This window comes from Suricata suricatta, chromosome 11 (genome assembly GCF_006229205.1).
Source record: "Suricata suricatta isolate VVHF042 chromosome 11, meerkat_22Aug2017_6uvM2_HiC, whole genome shotgun sequence".
NCBI classification, from domain to species: domain Eukaryota; kingdom Metazoa; phylum Chordata; class Mammalia; order Carnivora; family Herpestidae; genus Suricata; species Suricata suricatta.
Window position 1 is genome coordinate 76,146,191 of NC_043710.1, and position 24,236 is coordinate 76,170,426.

The window sequence follows — 24,236 nt, forward strand, 5'->3', positions numbered from 1 at the left end:
AAAATAAATTAAAAAAAACATTTAAAAACCATTAAAAATTAAGATAAAAATATATTAACATCTGCAAATGTGGGTGAACAGTTATTATATTTATACTTTCAGTATAAAATAATGAAAATGAGAATAGTGAAATTGGATGAAGTATATAAACAGAATTTATGCTAAAACAACATTGAAAAGGCTAAATAATTTTGGGGGGTCAGATTTTAAAGATAGAATGAGAACATTAAAGAAGAATGGAGTAAAGCATGTCTTAACTACTGAAAGTTTTTAGAAAAATACATGCATGTATGGAGATCTCTTAAAATCTATATTCTAAGAAAACAACTCAATCTGTTGTTTATGTAACAGAGAAGCTGATGAGGAATAGCAGGTACACACAGGGGAACATTTACCCTTAGAAGGAAATAATCAAGTCCTTGCTGACGAACAACATCTGCTCAGCTAGTTGCTCATCTCAGTTGCGTCACCCAGCAGTGGAGGAAGAGCCGCAGGGAAAATAGGCAGCATAGATGTGGCCGGAGTCAAACCAGCGAAGTGGTTCCTTTGGAATAAGAAGGAATTGTAGCTTTGGACTGTTATATTTGAAATTAGGGTGTTTTCCTTAAGGTGACAAAGGAAAATCTAGCAATGTTTCACCAAGTATCATTGATTTACCTTTTTTTAAATATATTTCCCAGAGAAATTTGTAAATTTACTTTGATGATTCCATTCCTTGAAACTTAACAAGACATCCCACGTGTCTGAAACCAACGGTTAATTCTAAACAGTTAATTTTAAATTAAATTCTGTATTAGCAATTATTTTGTTTACTTTGGGATCATTAGTATTAAACTTGCTTAAATTGTGCCACTGTTTTCATATTTTCATTCCAAGCAATGGACATAACTATTTTTGCTTTCTGAAGACCCAAATTTAATTTTCTTTTTAAAGATTTTTAAAAGTGTTTTATTTATTTTTGAGAGAGAGAGACAGCATGAGCAGGGGAGGGGCAGAGAGAGAGGGAGACACACAATCCGTAGACAGGCTCCAGGCTTTGAGCTGTCAGCACAGAGCCCGTCATGGGACTCGAACCCACGATCCGTGAGATCTTGACCTGAACCGAAATAGGAGCTCAAACTCGTGAGCCACCCAGGTGCCCTAATTTTCAAATAAATAAATAAATCCACAAAACAGTTTAAAATTTTTATTATGACTCTATTATACATACATATAAACATGAATGAATATTTTAGATGATAATAATAGTAATAATATAAAAATCCATGTATACATAACCAAGCTTAAGATAAAAAACACAGCCAAAACTGTATCACAATGTACCTATTACTTGTTGCATGTTTCCACACAGACAAAATTGTACTGAATTGTGTTTTAATCCCCATATCCTTTAAAAACGATATTGCAACATAGAATAATACTTTTATTTTGTGGGGTTTATACTTGACAGTAAAAAACTTTGGGCAGATGGGGCACATGGGTGGCTCAGTTTGTTTAGGGTCCAACTTCGGTTCAGGTCATGATTTCACTGTTCATGAGCTCCAGCCCCACATCGGACTGGCTGCTGTCAGCATGGAGCCAGCTAAAGATCCTCTGTCCCCCTTTCTCTCTGCCCCTCCCCTACTTGCACTCTCTCTCTCTCTCTCTCTCTCAAAAGAAAGCTTTTGGTAGATAAAAGTTATCAATTTAAACACATTTTCTTGATATGCATTAAACAATACAGCACAAGTCACTATTTGAATTCTACTTAGTCATCCTACTAATAAAATATTTCAATATAAATCAAGATACAATGAATATAGAAACAACCTATATATCATTAATTTTTAAAATGTGTTTTGTTTCAAAAACTAAATGATGCTGTGTTGTTTTTTCCATTCTTATTTTTCATTATTTAACCACCTATATTTCTAATTAAACATATAGCTGATTTTGGGGGACTGCGAGAATATGTGTAAAATAAAAATATATTTTCTTTCAGATCATGAAAAAATATTGCATTCCATCTTTAATTCTGTGCTGACAGTTCAGAGCCTGGAGCCTGCTTCAGATTCAGTGTCTCCTTCTCTCTCTGCTCCTCCTCTGCTCATTCTCTGTCGCTCTCTGTCTCTCAGCAATAAATAAATGTGAAAAAAAGATTAAACAAAAAAAGGTAAACTAGCAAGGTTATATTTTGGAATCGGGCATTTTTAATAGATAATACAAACTGAAGCATAAACAGTACCTGTTCTTTCCACTTCTCTATATCTTGTGGGTAAACCTGCAGAATGTTTCAGAAAGAAATCTTGTTTATACTCTGATTCCTTAATGCACATTAACAGGTTCAAGAAAGGTATCATTCAATAACAGTAAAAACACATTGAAAAGGTCAGTAGCATTAGTATTTTTATAAGGCCACAAACTTCTAAGAAGGGAGAATGCAAGGATAAATAATGAATTTTAAGCCAGGAAAGGCTGATGCAAACCTTTAAAAAGTGGTGTTATTTAAGTGATATGAGTGCCTAAGTCATACATCTCATCATATCATAATAACACAGGAACATTTTCTTAACTAATAAGCAAAGGAATAGATAGAATTCATTTATCTTTTGGAACGAAGAAACACACACACACACACACACAGATTTTTGACATTATCTGAATAAAATGAAATGTATAACTTTTGACACAGGATTCCACTCAGGATTTTTCTATAAGTCCCATCTTCCAATTTATATATACAATGAGCCTGAAGAACTATTTATAACAGCCTTAAAATAGAAAAAAAAACAAACATCGAGTGGAAGCAGTAGAAGGGATAAATAAATCATAGTATATTAATATATATTAGTACTATTAATATATATAATGTATATATTAATATATAATATATATTAATATATGTACTTGAAACACTATTCAAGAAGACACAAAAGCAAATATATGATATGACTTCATTTATATAAATGAAAACCTGGAAAAACTTTATATTTTTTAATTCTTAAAAATAAAGAAAAAAAATCTTGTCCAAATAGAGAGTTGTTCTAATTCTTTATAATTGATCTTTTCAATGTGTATTTGTATCATATACTATTGATGTAGATGTTATTTTAAAAATACTACTTATATCTAAACAAATTTTAATTTTAAAATTGTGTTCCAAAATTCAATACAAATATGTTTTTAGTTTCTAGTTACTTTTAAACACCTGCCACTTTTTGTTTTGATTTTTATTCGTCAATTTTATTGAAGTCTAATTTATGTGCAGTTAAGATGCACAAATTTTAAGCTTACATTTTGAAGATTTTTGGCAAATGTGTACATACCTGTAGCTTTATGTGTGTAAATATGTAATCCCTGTAACTTTCTCCAGAAGTTAGACAATTCCATCACACCAGATGTTGTGTGTGTGTGTGTTTTGCCTCTTTACAAGCATATCTCTCTCCACACACACTGTCCCAAATAACCACTGATCTAATTTCTGTCAATAGAGATTAATATGAATGGAATTATACAGCACATACTCTTGAATGCCTGACTTCTTTCTTTTAGCATGTTTTTCATATACATCTAGGCTCTGTGATGTATTAGTACTTCTTCTTTCATATTGCTAAGTACTTGATTCATTTGTGGAAGGCCTGGAATAAACAGTTTGTGGTATCTGGACTTTTGAGACTTTTTTTTTCAGTTTGGGAATACTCTAAATAAAGCTACATTGAATGTTTATGCAAAAAATGCATATAAGTTCTTATTTCTCTTCTGTAGTACCTAGAAATGGAATTCCTGGGACACATAGAAAGTGTAGTTTTAAGAAACTGCCGCACTCTTTCCAATGTGAGTGTACCATTTTATACGCTCATGAAAATGCATACAAGTTTTACTAACACTAGGTCTTGAGCAGCACTGGGTATTGTTTTTTATAAGGATATGTAGGAGTGTAAGGGATTTTTTATATGTTCTAGACGGAAGGCCTTTGTCATATATATGTGCAAATATATCCCAATTTATGACTTAACTTATTAAGACCTGTCACAACAGAGAATTTTTCCACACAGTATTTTTTAGGATAGAAATTTCTTAACTTTCAAGTCCCAATGATTAATTTTTAATTTTATATCCTGTGTAAAAATTATTTGATAAAACTAGTCATGAAGATTTTCTCCCTAATAGCATTTTGTCAAGTATTTATACATTTTTCCCACAGGGTATGGTCCAATATTAACATTAGATTCTCAAAGGAAATTATGACCCCCAATTTATTAAGATCAACTGGTTGAAATAAAGTATCCTCTATCATATTTGGGTGCAGGTCACTGCTCCTTTAAGAATATTGTCTTAGGAGAATGAAATCATGAGACTAACATAGTTTTCAGTTCATAATTTTTCATACCATGATACAAACTAACAATCAACAGCTTACATGTACTAGTGTTCTATATGCTTTATAAATATTAAATTCTATAATCCTGATACCAGTCCTCTAACATAGCAATTTGGCAAATTTATAAGGGAGCAAAGTGAAGCTTAGAAATATTTTGTAAAGTCACTAACTCAGAACTTGGTCCCAGAATTCAAGTAGAATGATGTCCAAGGATGTACTCTGAATCATTTTAAATGCTTTAATTTATTTCCAATAATTCCAGTATTTTTCTCAACTTCTCTGACTAGAGCATATTTCTTTATTTAACTCAGAAACTTTTAACAACTCACACTTCAGCAATTCATGACCATGGATCAGACACACACATATACACACAGACACAGACACACACAGACACACAGACGCACACACTGAAAGACATGGACATTATTGGTTTGAAGGGAAGAAATTTTTAAAAATAACAACTTCTCTTTTTTTTCTTTTGCTTAATTGGGAGATTTCAGGTGGTCAGGTGTGTTATAGAGAGAAGCTTAATTCCTATATTCTGTCATGTGAATAAGAGTTACAAAAGCGAGTGTAACGTGGTTCCCACAGAATGGATGTCTCGCCAATTCAACAGAGAAAGCATGATAGTCACATGCCAAATCCTGCTTTGTGCTAGAGTTTCAGGAGCATGCTTACAATAGAGAGAGAGAGACTTCTGAAGTCAAACATCATTTAATGGTAATAAGTAAAAGAAGCAAATAAACGCATGAATATAATAGGGGTATTTTATTACAGTTTATAAAATATATAAAACGACTCCAATTAGAATGACAGAAATGATTTTGTATTTCATCACTAGTCTTTGGGACTCTTCACTTATTATTTTTTGATACATATATGCATATAGTTTTATTTGTAAAAGGAATCCCAATTATCACAATAATGGTTATATTCTTGGAGGAAGTGATTAAGATGATAGGGTAAAAGGAACTTTTCATTTTTCACTTTGTATTTTTTTATACTGTTAACTTTTAACATGGCATATATAGGACTTTGATATTTTTGTGTAAATGGAGATTTATCAGGGTGATGAGCGTATTGGGCCATCTAAAATTCTTTACTTGTTTAAATGTACTAAAATTTAATACTTGTTTAAAACAAACAACTTAAAGTACTCAGGATTGAAACCTAAAAGAACCAACAGGTGAATGTGAATTCATTTTCTCTTCTTATATAGGTTTTTCAAGAATATCAGAAGTAACAGACTGTTGAGAGGAGAAGGGCTGATACATTAATCTCACTTTTGAAACCAAACATTTAGTATTTTAATTAAATTGTTCAATACAATTTCAAGCAAGTGCCAACTGAAGACCAGGCCTGGGAACTTGTAGAGGGAAACAATTTTCCAAACAGCAAGGAACACCAAGTTGATCTTCGACTCCAGACATACTCTTAGTGGCTGTGATGGTGTCAGTTGGCCAGGGTTGTCTGATTACTGAGTGTTTACCACATCATCAAGTTTCAGAATGCTCCAGACAGTTTCAGTTTATAGAGTCAGCGCACTGACTGACACCAGCAGAGGCTGGACAGCCAATTCCTCCCACAGTTGGAAATACCACCCTTTCGGACATTAGTGCCAGTAGTTTTTTTCTCCTTGGGTTTACGGTTTCTTAGTTCTGTTACTGTAGAAATGGGATTCACGCCAGCATTTTCAGCTAATGTAGATGGAATGACTTCCATAGCATCTGCAAAAGCACGAACGCAGTAGGTTTCTATGCCACTCAATGTTCCTGAATATTCAGTTAACCACAGGGCCAATTCTACCTCTGGAGCACCGCATCCTGCGATAAGAGTTCTCTTCTTCACTAAACAGCGATAACACAAAGGGCGTCATGAATGGAGCGCTCAGCCTCTTCAATCACCGATTTGTTAGAGCCGCGGATAACATTTGTAACTGCTTCTCCAGGGCTGGCACAGCCTGTAATCTTGAGCAGTTTGCCAGACCATTTAAATTGCACTCCTCAGCTAACTCAGCTGATCCCCGCATGTGGGCAGTGAACTGGTCAATATGAGCAACTGGCTTGGTTCCAGTTGTCTTACAAGTGAATTCAATGTCTTCTCTTTCAATATCCTTAACCACCATAATCTTCATTTTGTTCAGGAAATGTAATACAAGGTCACGAAGAGTATCTCTCAGAATAGACTTCTGTATGAGATGGACATTACATCCTGGTTTTTTGTTTTTAATTTGCTTCACAAAATTTAGAATACAGGCTCTCTCCTCCTGCAGCCCTCGCCCATCTGGACATAGTCAGAAACTACTATTTGATTATCCATATCAGTTTTGGGAGCAGATAAGCAACACTGAACGAGCCCAGTCTTAGTCTTTTCAACTCTGGTTACGCCAGAATTTGCCACCTTCTGAGTAAGTACCAGCCCTTCCAGCAGCTCGCAGTCATCAGTCTTCCCACCACGGTTCTTAGCTATTTTAATGTCTCTCAGATCTACACTAGTAGCGGTGGCTGGGTCAGTCACTTTCATCACTGCATTTAAACTCATTGGAGAAAGCAGACTTGAATATTGAGAGACAGCCTTTGAGTTCAATGAAGTGGTAGCACTATTTAATAAAGTTTCTCTGTCACACAGTTCCACAGGTTGAGACATGTCAGTCAAGATTTCAATACCCTTTCCCAACTTCTGGAATGACTCAGAAATGATGGTTGGATGAATCCCTTTCTGAAGAAGCTTGGCACAGGAATCTAAGGGAGGGCCGGCAATGATGACCCCTGATGTGGTGCCATCTCCTGCTTCTACATCTGGTGCCTTGGACAGCATTCTGGCTGCTGGACGTAACACTTGCGACTGTTTCAGAATGGTGGCACCGTCATTTGTAATGGTCACATCGCCTTTTCCATCTTGAATCATTTTACCCATTCCTTCTGGTCCAAGGCTTGTTCTAATAGCAACAGCTTTGGCCGTGGAGATGTTGCTGAAGCGAATCTGGGCCGGCTTGTAGCGATCCTGATAGGCGCTTTTGTTGTGGCTCCGGGGAGCCACGTTCTCAGGCAAGGCAAGCTGGGTCTGCGTGCGCTTGGGGAGGACGGATGGACCCGGATTCCGGCCGGCTGCCGAGAACGGAACGCCTATTATTATTTTTTTTAATGTTTTGGCTTTGGAAAAAATGCTAATTATTTGTTAGTGTAGGGCTTGAGAGATAGCAGCTCTTATATATTCCAAGGAGCACAGTAGTTTTATTATTTTTTAATGCTTATTTACTTGTTTTCAGATATAGTGCAAGCAAGGGAGGGGCAGAGAGAAAAAGAAAAAAGAGAGAATCCCAAGCAGGTTCCACACTATCAACACAGAGCCTGATGTGGGGCAGGAACCCATGACCTGAGCCAAAATCAATATTTGGGCCCTCTACTGACTGAGCTATCCAGGCACCCTGAAAAGTTTTTGTTAAAATTGTATTATTAGTAGACTTGTGCATACACTTAATTGGATCCCTTTGGTGTGACACTTTGTAATGACTTTCTTTCCGGTGTTGTTTTCCATTTTTCATTATTATAGGAAACATATGAAGATAAATGAAGGTGGAAGAGAGATTTTTAACCTGATCATTAATCAGTGAAAGTAGACTGAAATTCTTGTGAATGAGCCATGTGTTGATACCACACAGTCCTGTTGTCCTCTTAAATAACACAGAATCACTGAATTTGAAATGGACCATTTTAGTGACATTTCTGTCTTTGTCAATGTTTATCACAAAATTGATGGCTTCACATTGTGAGTTTGTATGACAGTTACAGCAGACTTCCCTATGAGGAGAAAAGAGCTTTAACAATAAAATACCTAGCACTGTGTTTCATATATATAACCTTGATAATTTGCATATATTTGTGTATATATATATACATATATATATATATATATTACCCTCAAAGGCAACTATGTTTCATCTTAACATAAGCATAAGAGTTTCAAATAAGGAATACTAATCTGACTTCAAAGAAGTTGCATAAAAAGCCTAACAGAATGTCGGATATATACCCATATAAAAAGGAGAGGGTATCATTTTAAGAACTTGAAAAGAATAAAATTAACTCTATTTCAAATTGTTTTCTACTGCTTCTCTGGCATTTCCTTTCTTGGTGCTTGAGATTTTATACCAGAGTGTATTTTATGTTTATCAATAAAAATATCATTGTGTAAATAATATCTTAAGAAAAAATGACACTTTTCATGTGTGTAGAACTTTATATTTAACTAGACCATTTTTTCATAGATTTCTTATGCAAATTATCAAGTTAACTTTTAAGAAGTATAATTAACTGTATAAGGAGGAAACCACATTCTGGAATATTTAGCAACACAATTATTAGGTGGTATATTTTGTAACTGTAATATCCTAATGAAATGTTAGTCTTGTCCTTGGAATGAAAAGTCCCAGGCTAATGTCCCAAATGCAATATTCATTAACAGAGGATGCATGAATAAAGAAATAAGTGAAAGAGTCTAAGACAAGAATCTATCACTTTTTTATTCCATCTCTTTTGACTTCAACAACCATGCTAACATTTACAAATGATTTCATTATATAAGATATTTTTTCAGATTGCCTTTCATATCATCACTAGAAAAGATCATGGTCAACAGCTGATATACTAAATAGTCACATTACAAATTTGTAACCCCACTTCTCTATGGGGAGTTTGATGAACTAAAGGGCTGTATAAAGTACAAATTCTCACTTCTAACTATATAGTCTCAACATTACTTTAAGTTTTCTGTAATTTTTCAATTCACAAATGCTGCAACAATCCAGGGAAGGGGTAATGTAGAGAAGGGATTTAATTTTAAACTTAGGGACAGCATTCTGAATGCATTTAGCATTTGTAATATGACAAGTCCTGATAATAAAGCCTAAATCAGGAATGAGGCCGCATACATAAGCAATGTGCATGGGTTAAGTAGATATGGTTCAAAACATGTAAGTCCTATGATCTTTATATTAAGGTATTCACACTAAAATATTTCAACTTTCAATCCATAACTTCTATCTTTGGAAATACAATTTACACTCTGATGTCTAAAATTTTTAATGGAATTATGTTACTTTAGTTGAAGTTGATTATCAAGTCAGCTCATGGATAGAGTGTGATAAGGATAAATGGATGTTAAATAAGTAAGTGAAAGAGACAAATCTGAAACTATTTGCTGAAAAAGTATGCAAAAATGTTTGAAAATCTTTTAAGTGTAATAATTATAATAAATAATAGTAATAATTAATTGATATGATTATTTATTGAATGCCAAGCATATTGTATAAATTATTTTTACAGCAACTCTACAAGATACATTTATGTGTGTGTGTGTGTGTATAGATATTTCCATTTATACATAAGGAAAGCTTAGAAATGTTTCACAAATATCCTAAGTTACATAGACAGTCAATGGCAAAACCAAGATATAAATTCACTCTAGAATCCATGTTCAACCATGACATTTTTTTCCCCCACATATTTATTCATTGTATTTATTCAAAATTATATTTTCTTGAAGTACAATGTTTTGGGTACCTCTGTGGCTCCAGGCAATAAGTGATAAAGTGATAAGTGATAAAGCTGACATACATTCTACTTTGAAGAACCATATAAATAAGTCCACATAGAGTTAAACTATCAAAGCAAAGTTAAAGGCACATTATGAACAAAGATTTGTTGTTGGCAGCCACCTTTTAAGTAAGTTTAATTTAAATATTTCACAACTAGTTGTGTTGAAAATCGACAGTGGCCAAGTGCTCCACAGTCCCTCTTCCCTATAGTAGAAGCACAGCCATGTAGTCATGGAGGGTAAGTTCAGCCCTGGCTTTCTCTTATGTATAACAAGAGGGGTACACAGCAGGGAACATAAGTATGATTTAATTAGAAGCTAGAGGAAGAGAGAAGGCCCGTGACAAGAATAAATCAATATTTTGATCATGAGACCTTCCGGAGGCTTCACTGCTATTATAATAAGAAACTGGAACAAGCAGTTGCCTCCAGAGGCCTGGACACGCTGTGATACATTCTTTGGGTCCTGGCTTATAGAAGAACTTTTGACATTCTATTGCTGCACTGCAGTCTTTCTGCCCATTAAAATGAGAGAAATAAAATGATTGCTCTACTGTGGCTTTTCTTAGAAACATCCTCTACACTCTGCAGACATGTCAGCATTATATAAAAAATGGCTTGGAAATAGGAGCATAGTAAAATACAGACTCACTGAAATCAGTAGGAGGTTGAAATCTATACAGCATCTTTCAGGTTTGAATCACTTGGAAGCTTTTTGGATTCAATGAACTATAGAGCTATATATAGCTTTTAAATATATCATCTGTGAATATAAAGTTTTCTGTACAGTTCAATTAAACTCTACCATAGTAAATTGGTGAATATTACCAGTTGCCAAATACTAGAAATATGGAAAAGCAGGGGTTGTGACTAGGGTGGATATCTTTAATTATCTTTGAAATTATTGATCTCCTTTTACTTTAGATTTTCTCCATCTCATAAAATAATTACAAAGTAAATTCTATTCTTGTTTCAGACCCCTTTCTAGGCTTATGTCCTTAATTATTACAGGAATATTCACTGTAATGTTATTATTCTTTTTTAAGTTTATTTAATTGTTTTGAGAAAGAGAGAGAGAGAAAGAGAGCAAGTGGAGGAGGGCCAGAGAGAAAAAGAGAGAGAGGATCCCAAGCAGGTTCCAAGCTGTCATCACAGAACCTGACGCAGAGCTTGAACCACAAACCATGAGATCATGACCTGAGCCGATATCAAGAGTTGAACACTCAACTGACTGAGCCACTCAGGCACCCAATGTAATGTTATTATTCTTTTTATCCTGTTATTTCAAATGTTCTGCAATTACTTTGGCCTGAGAAATGTGGTTGTAAAACAAGCTTTCTAACCAGGCTGTATCCTCTGGTTCCTTTACTGTGGCATAATTCCTCCCCACTAAGGACCAGCCACTGAGTTAAGAACAAGTTACATCACATAAATTAAACACGTATTTTGTTCGTGTTGCTGTGTGAAATTATCGCTGGCTGTAAAGTAATCACCAGTTTCCTAAGGTTTTAGGAGATACTCTGCATTTAGTTAGTGTTTCCAAATACACTATTTTTCTAGTAGGGAAATTCTTATTAATGCCCAAGTCTCTATTTGTCAATTATTTTTTTCCCAGTGAAACAATCACAGGGGCAAATAAAAAATGAACTTGCAGTCACTAAAAAACTAAGTTAAATTATAATAAATGTTGTGCACATTATAATGTGATTTAAACATGTAGTGAACCTGATGTGGCATTATGGAAAGTGCATTTTACATGTGCCTAGGAAACAAGGGGCAGATATGTGCTAATAATCTTTCACAGAGCATCTTTGTCCTGCTTAGCCTTTGACCTCTTTACCATATCCATTCATGAGACTTCCTGTTCTCATCATGCTAATCCCTAATACTACTACTACAAATAATAATAAGCATTTAGGAACTACCCCCCCATGTGTGTGTGTTTGTGTGTGTGTGTGAGAGAGAGAGAGAGAGAGAGGAGGTCTTAAGCAGGTTCCATGCTCATTGTAGAGCTTGATATGGGGCTCAGTCTTATGACCCTGGGATCATCACCTGAGCCAAAATCAGGAGTCAGATGCTTACCTGACTGAGCTACCCAGGTGCCCCAGGAACTATTCTTGATTGTGGTTTTTCTCTTCTAATTCCTTCTTTATTTCTGCATTATGTATTGGGATCTCACCTTCCTTACCTAAGCGGAATTTTTTTTGTAAGGCATTTACTTAAAAACAAACAAGAGATTAATGAAAATATAATAAGGACAACAATATTAATAACAATAACAATGAAAGTAGTTTCTCTCATGACTATGGGTCAGACATGGTTTTATGTTAATGTTGTAAATACATTGTTTAGTTTAATCATCAAGAGGTAGATACTGTTATGCCTATTGAGAAATGAGGAAAAAAGGTTATAGAAAGGCTAAATTATTTCTCAAGTTCTCAAAATAGAAAAAGAGCCATAATTTGTACTTAAGTTGACCATATTCCAAAGAAAACACTGCTAGCCAAATAGCAGAAGTGCCTCCTCCTATTCATTCTGCTTCAGTTTCTAAGGAAAGACTTGCTCCTATTCTTAACCAAATAAGCCCATTTTTCATATTAAGCAGACCACCCAACCATTTCTTCCTTTCCCCTTTATTCCCAAAACACCAGTTTTTTTTAGTTATCACCTTCACCTCCATGTTTGGGGGCCAAGAGGATTCTAACAAGTCCAAGCCAATGAATGTGTGAAATTTCCAAACAAGTTATTGGTTTAGCTTTGGTTCCCTGCTCTAAATTGGACCAATCTTTTGATAGGGAAGAATTTTTGTTGCTATTGCTTTGTTTTGTTATGTATTTAAGAGAATACTATTTATCTCTCTTGCCTGAAGGTGGTAAAAGAAAATGACAGGGCCACATGGGTGGCTCAGTCATTTAAGCATTTAATTCTTGGTTTCAGCTCCAGTCATGATCTCAGGGTTCATGAGTTTGAGCCCTGAACCTGGCTCTGGGCTGAGAGTGTAAAGCTTGCTTGAGATTCTCTCTCTCTCTCCCCCAGCCTCTGCCCCTCTCCCACTCACACTCTTTTTCTCTCTCTTTCTCTCAACATTAATTTATTTTGAGAGAGAGAGAGAGAGAGCAGAGGAGGGGAAGAGAGAGGAGAGAGAGAGGGAGAATCCCAAGTGCGAGGCTCAAATCCATGAACTATGAGAGTATGACTTGAGCTGAAATCAAGAGTTGAACATTCAACCACTCAACTGAATGAGTCCCCCAAGTGCTCCCAGGCATTTTTCTTTTTTTACTACAAGAACAGCAATAGAATGAAGCCAACACAGACAACCACAGAACATGAAGAAAGAAAAATTTGACCCTGATGACAAAGTAATTGGTCTGATGAAACAATCTTGACCCTCTACTTAATAACAAGTGTGGAGTCCACTCTCTTCCTTTTTCTTCCCATTGTTTCCATCAATCTCTCCTAAGTGTCTTGTTTTTAACATAATCCTGAGAGTGAAAAATAGCATCTTTGATAGCTTAATACAATTGAAAACCTAATATAATTCCTGCAGACTGAACCAAAATGTCTCCTAAAATAATAACATTTTGTATTTAAAATGCCCCCCTCTTTGGTAGACTGAAAGGAGTAAGATTGTCAGCAGCAAGATGACAAAAATAAGCTAAGATATAAACCTTATTTTCTAAGGCAGAACCCTAAAGTTATAGAATATAATAGCTGTTTTAAGCTCAGGCAAACCTATAGCTCTTAAATGATCTTTTAATACAATATGAAAAAAAAATCAAACCAATCAGTTATTTTTTTTTGTTACTCCCAGCAAAAGACAAGTAGCTGATACCTTTGAAAACTATTGGGCAATGAAACTTTCAAACCCCCTTTGGCTTCACTAGCACAAGTGAGGACACTCAGCACGTCTTCCCAGTTTAAGGTGGGTCCACTTGATCCTCTTTTAGAAATGCTATCTATAGTAGCTAATCTTGATATTCTTAATGTTTCAACTCTTAAATCTTCCTGCCCCCTTGTACTATTGAAGTCCCCTTTTCTTTCTAAATAGTGTGCTTTATCTTTTCATAAGATCAATAGATTGCCCTAAATTTTTCCTATTATAAGTTCTTATGGACTATTTCCTTATTACTTATTAGAATTAATAATTAAATTTATATATGACCCCCTTTTGAGTCTCACATTAAAAATACACTACAGTTAAAAACATAATAAAATAAACATTAAAATGGAATAAAATATTAAAAAGCTTAGCAAACTGGCATCAATAAACCAATGTGACAGAACTTGTCTCATCCAGGATGCTGAGAAGAAAGGCAAAGTGTAATCACATTTGATGGTTCTTTATTTTCAAAGACAGTTGTTTCTCTTTAAGTGGTTTCTGCTTTCATAAGCGTCTGTTTTCTTGACTATTACTGGTCATTCTGTCATTTTGAGGAATGAATGAAAAAATATTCTGGACTTTAGAATATCTGAGTGGGAAGCTGGTTCCTCAAACAAAATAACATTAGTAAATGTACTTAACAATGTTTTAATAGCTAAATTGGGTGACTCTATGTCTGGCTTTATTTAACTAGATCTAATTTAACTGATTTCTTCAGTATAATTAATCACTTAATGCTCTTCAGTGGATGCCATCATTTCATGTCTTGATAATAAAGCTAAAAAGATTGATTTTGGTGCCATGGGTCTTGCTCGTCATTCACATGACCACCTAATTTTGTTTTATTTTAGATAAAAAAAAAATACTAGAATAAATGCTCTGTAAGCTGATCTGTCAAGTTTGAGTTGATAAATGAGATAATTTTAAATACTTGTTCCTCTTCATCAAAAAGAAAAATTCAAAAGAAAAAAATTCAGAACATTATTGACTGTCACATAAAGATCCATAGGGAAAATATAGCACATTTAGGTTGTCTCTAAAAATTATGAACACAAAATTTTTGCAGTGCAAAACTACAATTACATTACTACAGAACCAGTAGGATAGATCTATTTAAAAATCTGTCCAATGGCATTTATTTGTATATTTTGAGATGAAAATTAAATAGAAAACTTTAGATCATTTGTTTTATGTACATAGCCCTAATTAGATCACCTGCCTAGTAGGTCTGTCACTGTATATGTCTGATCTCATATTTTTATCCCTGAATCTCCATTTTTAAATGCTTATTTATTTTGAAAGAGAGAGTACAAGCAGTAGAGAGAGAGAGAAAGAAAGAAAGAGAGAGAGAGAGAGAGAGAATCCAAAGCAGGCTTCACACAGTCAGCACAGAACTCGATGTGGGCTCCATCCCACAAATGGTGAGATCATGACCTGAGCAGAGATCAAAGTCAGATGTTTAGCTGACTGAGCCACCCAGGTGCCCCCCAAAATCTCCATTTTTATCATCAATATTTTCCCTGCCCTCTTTTATTGTCTGAAAACTCAAAAAACTAGAATTATACACTCATTTAGTTACTAAATAATGTACTAATTAATGTAACACATAATTTATATATATATACATATATAATATATAACATATATATTCTTCTGCTAATTTTCCTCCTGAAGAAAGCTGCAGATAACCAATAGGGTAAAATCTGACACAAAGCATAGGAAGCCCAGCTTTGGAAAACATCTCTCAAAATAAAAGTGAGTGAGGAAGATTAACAAATGAATGGAAATACATTTCAATATTCAGTAACGATGCCTTTTGACTTTTTTTAAAAAATAAAATTTCTTTACTTGATCTGTAGAAACCTAGCCAGGAAATTCTAAAGTTAGATGCAAATATAACCAAAAGGATTGGGGTTTAAACTATAGGCAGTTTTTTAAGTGCTCATGAAACAGTTTTCCACTTCATTGTTATTCTCTTCTTAATCCTTTTAAATAAAATAATGTATATAATGACGCACAATTTTACTGTACCTTAGTGAAAGTTTTTTCCATTTACGTGAATTTTCTTTAATTTTGAAAACAACTTTCTGAGATAGGTATGTAAAGCCAGTTGTTACTTAATATCTCCATTTCTCTGAGTCTGTTTATGAGACAGACTGAAATACTGAGTAACAATCGGTTCTTAATTCCATGAACTTTGTGTGATACTGTGGGAGGGTGATTATATTATCAACATACTGAAGATCAGCCCTACTCCTATCAAGCCAATTTTTTAAATTTAAGATACATATTCAAAGGGTGAAATTCATAAAAGGAGGAACAAGATTAACATGAGATTCAGGAATTTAACCTATTCAGCAGGAGTTAAGGGAGAAAATGAGGTAATGAAGGAAAATGATATGTATATCAACTTTTACCAATGCACATACTATATTCTTCATACCAAAGTATCAAACACAATCTTTTTGACTTTGTGTCCTTGTTGTCGTGGATTTTACCATGACTTATCCCCTGTTAATAGAAATGAACACTAGGTGGCTCCTTCACTTTTCTTCTAACGCCGCGGATTCCTGCGAACTCAACAATATAGTATCCGCGGTTCCTATCCACCGCACTTTTCATCTGAAACATCAAGTATTTCTTTGCTACTGGAACTTCTTCACTCTGTGATGAATTTTGGCCTGCGTTGGGACTTGGTCTTCTGTCCACCTATTTTCCCTATCTATCTTCACTTGTTTGGAAATCTCTTCCCAAATCATGACTTCAAATATTAACCCGAGGACGATAGCTCACAATTTGTCTCTAACCTAGTCCTCTCACCTGGACCCCATACTTAAATCCCTAACAACCTAGTTCTGTCCTCACAAACTTATCTTGTCCAAAACTGAACTTCTGATCCACTCCAAATTTTGCTCTCTTCCCAGTGTCGGTTAATGCAAATACTCCTTGTTCTCTGTATCAGGCAAAATTTGGCCTAACATAGGCTTTACTCTTTCTTTCAAACTGTACATTCATTACTAAATTACATTATTTTAATCTTCAAGACATATCTGGATTCAGGTCTTTGTTTTTGTTTTTGTTTTTGTTTTTGTTTTTGTTTTTGTTTTTTTTAAATCTGTGCCACAGCCGATCTGATCTGAAGTTTCATTGATTTTAGCCCAGATAATCACAATGGCCCTCAGTGGTCTAACAGAGTCTACCCTTGCCTTGCTTCCCTTATTTGTTTTTAAAAATATGACAGTGGCCATAATAAAATATGCGTTAGGACATATGCTTTATCAGATCATCCTTTCATGGCTTTACCAATGATTATGTAGAGAAACTAAACTCCATAGAATGCTTTACAAATAAGGTATAATCTATCATCCAAACAGACACAGTTCTGAAAATGAATAGGGCTCTAAGCATAATTACACTAGCCAACAGCTGTGAACTAAAATTTTCTTGGACAAACCTAGACATATGGTCATCTTACTCCAAAGGCCTTCTACAATCCAGTTCGCTGGTATCTTTAACTTTATCTCCTTCTATTAACCCTTGTGATCACTTTGCTATATAGCCTTATTGGACTGCTTGCATTTTCTCCAAAATGCAAAGGACACTTGCACATTTTCCAAAATTTGCCTAAAATACGCAGCTCCAAGATATCCACATGACTCAGTCCTTTATCTATTTCAGATCTTTTCTTAAATGTCACTCTTTATAACAGTCCTCTCAAACTAAGCTGTTTGACATGCCAACTTAATAATACATCTTATCCCTCTTGTTGCTTTGTTTCCTCCATAGCATTCATCACCATTTAATAAACTATTTTATTTAGTCCTTGTGTTCCCCTTAGTAGAATATATGCTCCATAGGGAGAGGCATTTTTGTGTTGATACCCGTTTTTTTTTTTTATCTAATGCATTTGGTATTGCGTTTTATAAACTAGTGGCTATTAAACATTAAAACTTGCATAAGCTTGCCTGGATTTTGTTTTATATCTCCCAAATCACATATCTGAAAATTCTTACATTAAAATTTATGAGGTTTGGCAAATATACCTGATGCCTGCTTAACTGACCATGACTGACTTTAGTACCAACTCATGGACATATTTAAAAAGATGCTCCATTAAAAAAATTGTCAGAATATTTCATTGTTATAAGTACAAAGATTGAGGGAAGGGAAAATGTCACTGCAGGTATTTAGTTCGATATGCTACCAGAAAATGAAATTTCCTAGATAGAATTTTAGAAGTGACCAAATCTAGGGGCCCCTGGGTGCCTCAGTCAGTGGAGCATCCAACTTTGGCTCAGGTCATGACCTCTCCGTTCATGGGTTCGCACCCCACTTGAGGCTCGCTGTTGTCAATGTAGAGCCCATTTCAGATTCTCTGTTTTCCTCTCTGTACCCTTTCCCCACTCATGCTCATTCTCTCTCTTTCAAAAATGAATTTAAAAAAAAAGAAGGTGACCAAACCTAATAAGCGATTGTCTTGTGTTTCAATTTGATCTTATATCTCAAATGCCTTCAGAGGTACACAGCTTGAGGATTTATTAAAACTAATATCAATACCTGTGTTATCTCTTCATGCATGTTTGATGCAGCTAGGACACCAGGTACTTTAAAAAATTCTTTCAGATTATTTATTAAAATCCTCATCATGCTGCACATTTGTCCAGGTTCTCTAGTCTAAAAACCACTTAAGGGAGTAACATCAATTATTGCTGATGGCTTCTAAGAAAACTGTACTTTTTTCCTATGGTTCCCTAAAGCTGAAAAATTCTCTTATGTCAGTAAATAAGCTTTTTTATACCAGAAATATGTCATAATTGTTCACTGTAGTGGATGGCAGTGTAAAAGTCTCTTAAATTGAGTTCTTCTGCTTCTATCTACCTCTTCTCTCTCCCTAAAGGATTGCAATAATACTTAGTTCCGATAAAAGAACAGAAGCCGTGCCATTTACTTAATTATGTTTACCTAGCCATTCTTTTAGATTAAAAAGGAATTCCTTGGGGTGCCTGGGTAGCGCAGTCAGTTAAGCGCCTGACTTTGGTTAAGGTCATGATTTCATGGTTCATGAGTTCAAGTCCCACATTGGGCTCTTGGTTGTCAGTGCAGAGCCTGCTTCAGATCCTCTGTCCACCTCTCTCTGCCCTACTACCTCCTTCCCTCCTCAAAAAGAAATAAACATTTAATAAAAAAATTTCTTGTATATAAACAAGGAGAAAAATAATTGTCACCCAATTTTGGGTACCAAATTTTGACTTTGGCTAAAGATATTCCATGACATTTAGTGATGTTAAATTGGCCTCATCATTTCTTATTTCTCAGAAGATATTTTGTAGAGAAGTAATTACTATATCATAAACAAAAAGATTTTCTGTATATTCATGATTAATTTTGATGGTGTCTATCTACATATTTTCTTAAAATAATATTTGTTTTATAATGGATTAGCCTATGAAGAAAGAAATATTATTCTTTTCTATAACATGTTTTAAAGATATGTTACAGCATCTCATTATTGATGTGTTAAATTCTTTAAAAATCAGCTGTTTCTAGTCTCAAAGTTTAACAAAGATGACAAATATTCTTGGGCAGACTTCTAAAATACTCAACTCTCAGAGGAGCACAGTTTGTAGTTTTCTAATGCAATATGCAGTTAAAGACATTCCCCACAGGCATTGCTGTTCCTTATTGTATGGCTTAATCAAAAGAAATATACATTAATCTTCTGATATTCACATTTTGCCTAAATACTCATACATATACTCATGATGATTTATAATACATTCCTTGTACTTCCTTCATCTCAGATGTTCTAAGCATTTTGTGAACATCAAATATTTCTCAATGCAGTATTATCTGATAGAAGGAGCAGGAGCTTTGGATTCGAAGTGCTGAGCTTCTGTTATTGCCTATCTATTCATAAGCTTTGTAATTTTTGAAAATTAAACTTATCCTAGGCTTAGACCTCTGGAAATGAGAATTATGCTTATGATCTTAAATATTTGGACCCAGCAGAGCCTGTGTATGAAAAAGGTGGCTTCATTAGTGGAATGAAATCTTCTAAGACATCTCATAAATCTTAAGAATGGGAGTGTTGCTGAGATTCCAATGCACTGAAATAAAGTCCTGAAGCACCATCAAGAGGCCAACAAGAGGCCAATAAACTTTGTATAACATGGTTCACTCTGTTTTTCCTTCAACTCTCGACTGTCTATTGACTTACAAGTTCACATAAGCAGAAGAATTCTTCTTTAAAAAGAGGTCAATTGGGGCACCTGAGTGGCTCAGTCGGTTAAGCATCCGGCTTCAGCTCAGGTCATGATCTCACAGTTTGTGGGTTCGAGTCCCACGTCAGGTTCTGTGCTGACAGCTAGCTCCGAGCCTGGAGCCTGCTTCAGATTCTGTATCTCCCTCTATCTCTGACCCTCCCCCACTTGCGCTGTCTCTCTCTGTCTCTCAAAAATAAATAAAAAACATTTTAAAAAATAAAAAATAAAAAAAGGTCGATTATCAATTTTATCAATTTACAAATATATTTGAATGCAGGTTAAATGTTCCTTTCTTCAATGTCAGATTTACAATTCATAGACAATCATTGATCAATTTTTGTTCAAATGATGTTCCCTGGACCAATCTCATGGAGCCAGAGTATGCGTATCAAATTGGACAGATTTGGCTTCTGCTGCAATCAGATGGATAAAGTGGAATTGGGTGAGAAGAGAGATTTAAATAGTAAAGGATGCCTGCTTTTTAGTTTCTCAGTATAGTTGGTGAGATACTAATAGAAATGAAAATATCAGCCAAGGTCTGGTATTATTTGATATTTACATTTGTTTCTATAAACATTGCCATTCCAGTGAAGTGGCCTTCTTGTGCCACTGTATCGAAATGGTATAATAGTTCCTTTAGCAGTTTTACTAGCAAACCAAATACTGGCACAAGTGACTTAATAATGTTCAGAGAAAGAAGAAAGAAAAGAAGAAAGAAAGAAAGAAGAAAGAAAGAAAGAAAGAAAGAAAGAAAGAAAGAAAGAAAGAAAGAAAGAAAGAAATGAAGGAAGGAAGGAAGGAAGGAAGGAAGAAAGGAAGAAGGAAAGGAAGAAAGAAAGAAAGAAAGAAAGAAAGAAAGAAAGAAAGAAAGAAAGAAAGAAAGAAAGAAGGAAAGAAGGAGGAAGGAAGGAAGGAAGGAAGGAAGGAAGGAAGGAAGGAAGGCAGAAAGAAAGATAGAAAGAAAGAAAGAGGAGAGGAGAGAAGAGGAGAGGAGAGGAGAGGAAATGAGAGGAAAGGAAAGGAAAGGAAAGGAAAGGAAAGGAAAGGAAAGGAAAGGAAAGGAAAGGAAAGGAAAGGAAAACAGAGGCACCTAGGTGGTTCAGTCGGTTGGGTGTCCAACCTTTAATTTTGACTCAGGTCATGACCCCAGGGTTGTGGGACCGAGCCCTGTGTCAGGGTCCATGCTGGGGCCTTGCTTAAGATTTTTTCTCTCCCTCTACCACTTTCTCCTTTTCTTTTTATAAAAAAAGAAAAAAAGAATGCTCAGAAATTAGAACAGAAATAGGAGACTGTAGTATATAATGTGGTGGCTGAGAAAATCATGCTTATGAGCACATTTGAAAAAACTCATTTGAATGCATAAAACACTTAAGTATTTAGAAGTCTGTTTCAATGGAGGCTGAAAGACCTATAATATGAAGGAGATACAGATAAAGAAATATGACTTCATAAGTGGTATTGTAACTGCATCTAGACTGGTGAAAGTAGTTTTACTTCCAGGTTAATTTGGCTAAGAAGCATATCAACATCATAACAATGACTATTATGTAGAGATAACTTATATGATCACCCTTTGGGTTTCATCTTTGTAGGCACTCAGCTAAACTACATTTCACAAATCCACTTGTTTCAAGCTGGAAATTGTGAGGGTATGTTCTGGACAAAGATGGGAATGATACATGAAACCATCAATCCTGTTCATATAATGTACCATATGCTATTATCTTCTTGGTATGTCTAAATCTTTGAGGGCCTAGAAGTCAGCAGGGACACAGCAGTATAAGAAATCTCTCCCTAGTTCCCTGATTATAGCAGTTATCAGAAGAAGCTTTTTAACAAGAATATCCTAATCAGTGTAAAAAATAAACCTTTATTGTGTCAAGATATTGAAATTTGAGTTGCTTGTTTGCAAACTAATGGTCATATTGGTTATTATAGAAGGATTGTAATATCAAGTAGGTTAAAACTACTTTATAAAATTAGAGAATCAAAACAGATCTAAAATCTGACAAAAAGGAGGTCTCAGATGGGGACACAAAAAAATAGAATAGGAATAATGAAAATTAATAATAATAATAATAATAATAGGGTAAGATGAGAAAAATGCATATGAAAATGACTCATGTCAAGTCATATTAACATCCTGTTTTATGATCCTGAAAATTAAGAGCTTAAAAGTATCTAGAGTGAATAAATAGTTCTCTTGAAGAACTAGCCTAAAAAGAAAATAAATTACTTGGTATGCACATTTTCTCAAGTTTTTACCAATGTTAAAAGGAAAGACATCTTCAAAGATGAAGACAGAAGATCTAGCTATAAAAGTCTATTGCTTAGAGTACCTGAATCTAGGATGTAGCCAAGACCAGACCTAGAGAGAGCTTGTCCATTTTGGGTAGGACGATGAATGGCTAAAGTAGGAAGGTCATTAAAAATTAATGGACCTCATATTATCTGATATGCATAAACACTTTGGAAAAAATATTAATGGACATTGGAACATATGGGAAAGTTATTATTTCTTTATAAAAAAAGTAATTTAGGAATATAAAAATGAGAGTTATTAATTATTGGAAAAATATTAAAAAAGAAAATTTCACAATGTATGCTTCAATTGAGAAGAAAATATTATTGCATAATTATAATAATATAAATATTGGGTGGCTAAGTTGGTTAAGCATTCAGTTTCAGCTCAGGTCATGATCTCACAGTTTGTGGCCTTGAGCCCTGTGCTGTGCTCTATGCCAACAGCTCAGAGCCTAGAACCTGCCTTGGGTTCTATGTCTCTCACTCTCTCTGTCCACCCTTTGCTTGTGCTCTCTCTCTCTCTCTCCCAAAAATAAACATAAAAAATTAAAAAAAACATATACATATTGATGATCAGTTTACCAAAATATGACATAAATCATGTTATAAAGAGCAAAAAGTGTGCGTGTTAGAAGGAATGCATGTGTGTGTCTGTATGTGTGCAGAAGACATTAAAGTAAGCCAAAACCCTTAATTACCATACACAGTATGAAGTCAGTGACTAATATCTAAAATCTAAATTGAAAAGCAAAGAGGCAGCAAATAATAGAAAAAAATGCATGAAAATATATCTAGAAAATTAAAAATGGTTTTGTCTAGGGAATAAATTTACATAGTAGGCAAGAATGAGACAAAAGACTTCTACTTTTCATATTAGCAGTACTTTATTTTATGCTGATCAATATTGTTAACACATGTTTTGAATGAATAAACTATATCTAGGTATATATGACATGGATATATATATATAGACTGGATTTATTGTTTAACTTCAGTTACAAGACAAATATGCTCTCAGTATATACCTACAACCCCAATTTAATCTATCTGTCTAATGATTTGAATAATAGAACTGTGGGATGTGGATGGTTTGTAAAAAAGAAGGCAACTGTTTTTTTCATTCTTTTGGTGAAGATCATATCCAGACCCATTGAGCCATAACCAGGCCTCAATTTTTCACTTAGGAAGTTATTAATTTTCTGAAAGGTTTCAGGTAACTGGCTATTAAGCAAACACTCTCAACCAATTCAAGCATAATAGGCTATAACTGGCTTTTTGTTATGTGGTCAGTGACAAGACTTCATCAGAAGTACAATAAATGACAACCTGCAACAGCTAGATCAGTCTAAAGGCTTAAAAATCTAGGTAGTAAGATGAAATCAATGAACGCACCAGCTGAACCAAATAAATAATGTATTTTAATCACCAAAGATTTATTTTGTATTTTCTCTTATCAACACCTTATACTTTTTACTAAAAATTAATAAAACAGAAAAAAGGTACAAAACTTATCCAGTACTCTATACCCGCTCAAAAGAGCAGCTGTTAACCTTTTGACATATTTCCTTCCATTCATTGTTTAAATTGTTTAAGCTTTAATTGTTGAATTACATTGTGTACATAATTTTCACATAATTTTTATCTTTTTTCACGTAACATTATACCATAAGAAATTGTTTTTATGATCACAACTTTTTGTGTCATTTTAAAATTTACAAAATATTTCATTATAGCAATAATACAATCATGTACTCAACATTTGTACTTGATATTGTACATTTATTTTTTAGTACATGTAATGTGGCACTAAATGTCTTTATATATTTACATAT

The 24,236-nt window shown here is 34.4% G+C and overlaps 1 pseudogene; it reads right to left on the minus strand.

Moving 5' to 3' along the window:
• Positions 1–5,837: 5,837 nt before the first annotated feature.
• Positions 5,838–11,828, minus strand: LOC115272636 (annotated as a pseudogene).
• Positions 11,829–24,236: the final 12,408 nt, after the last annotated feature.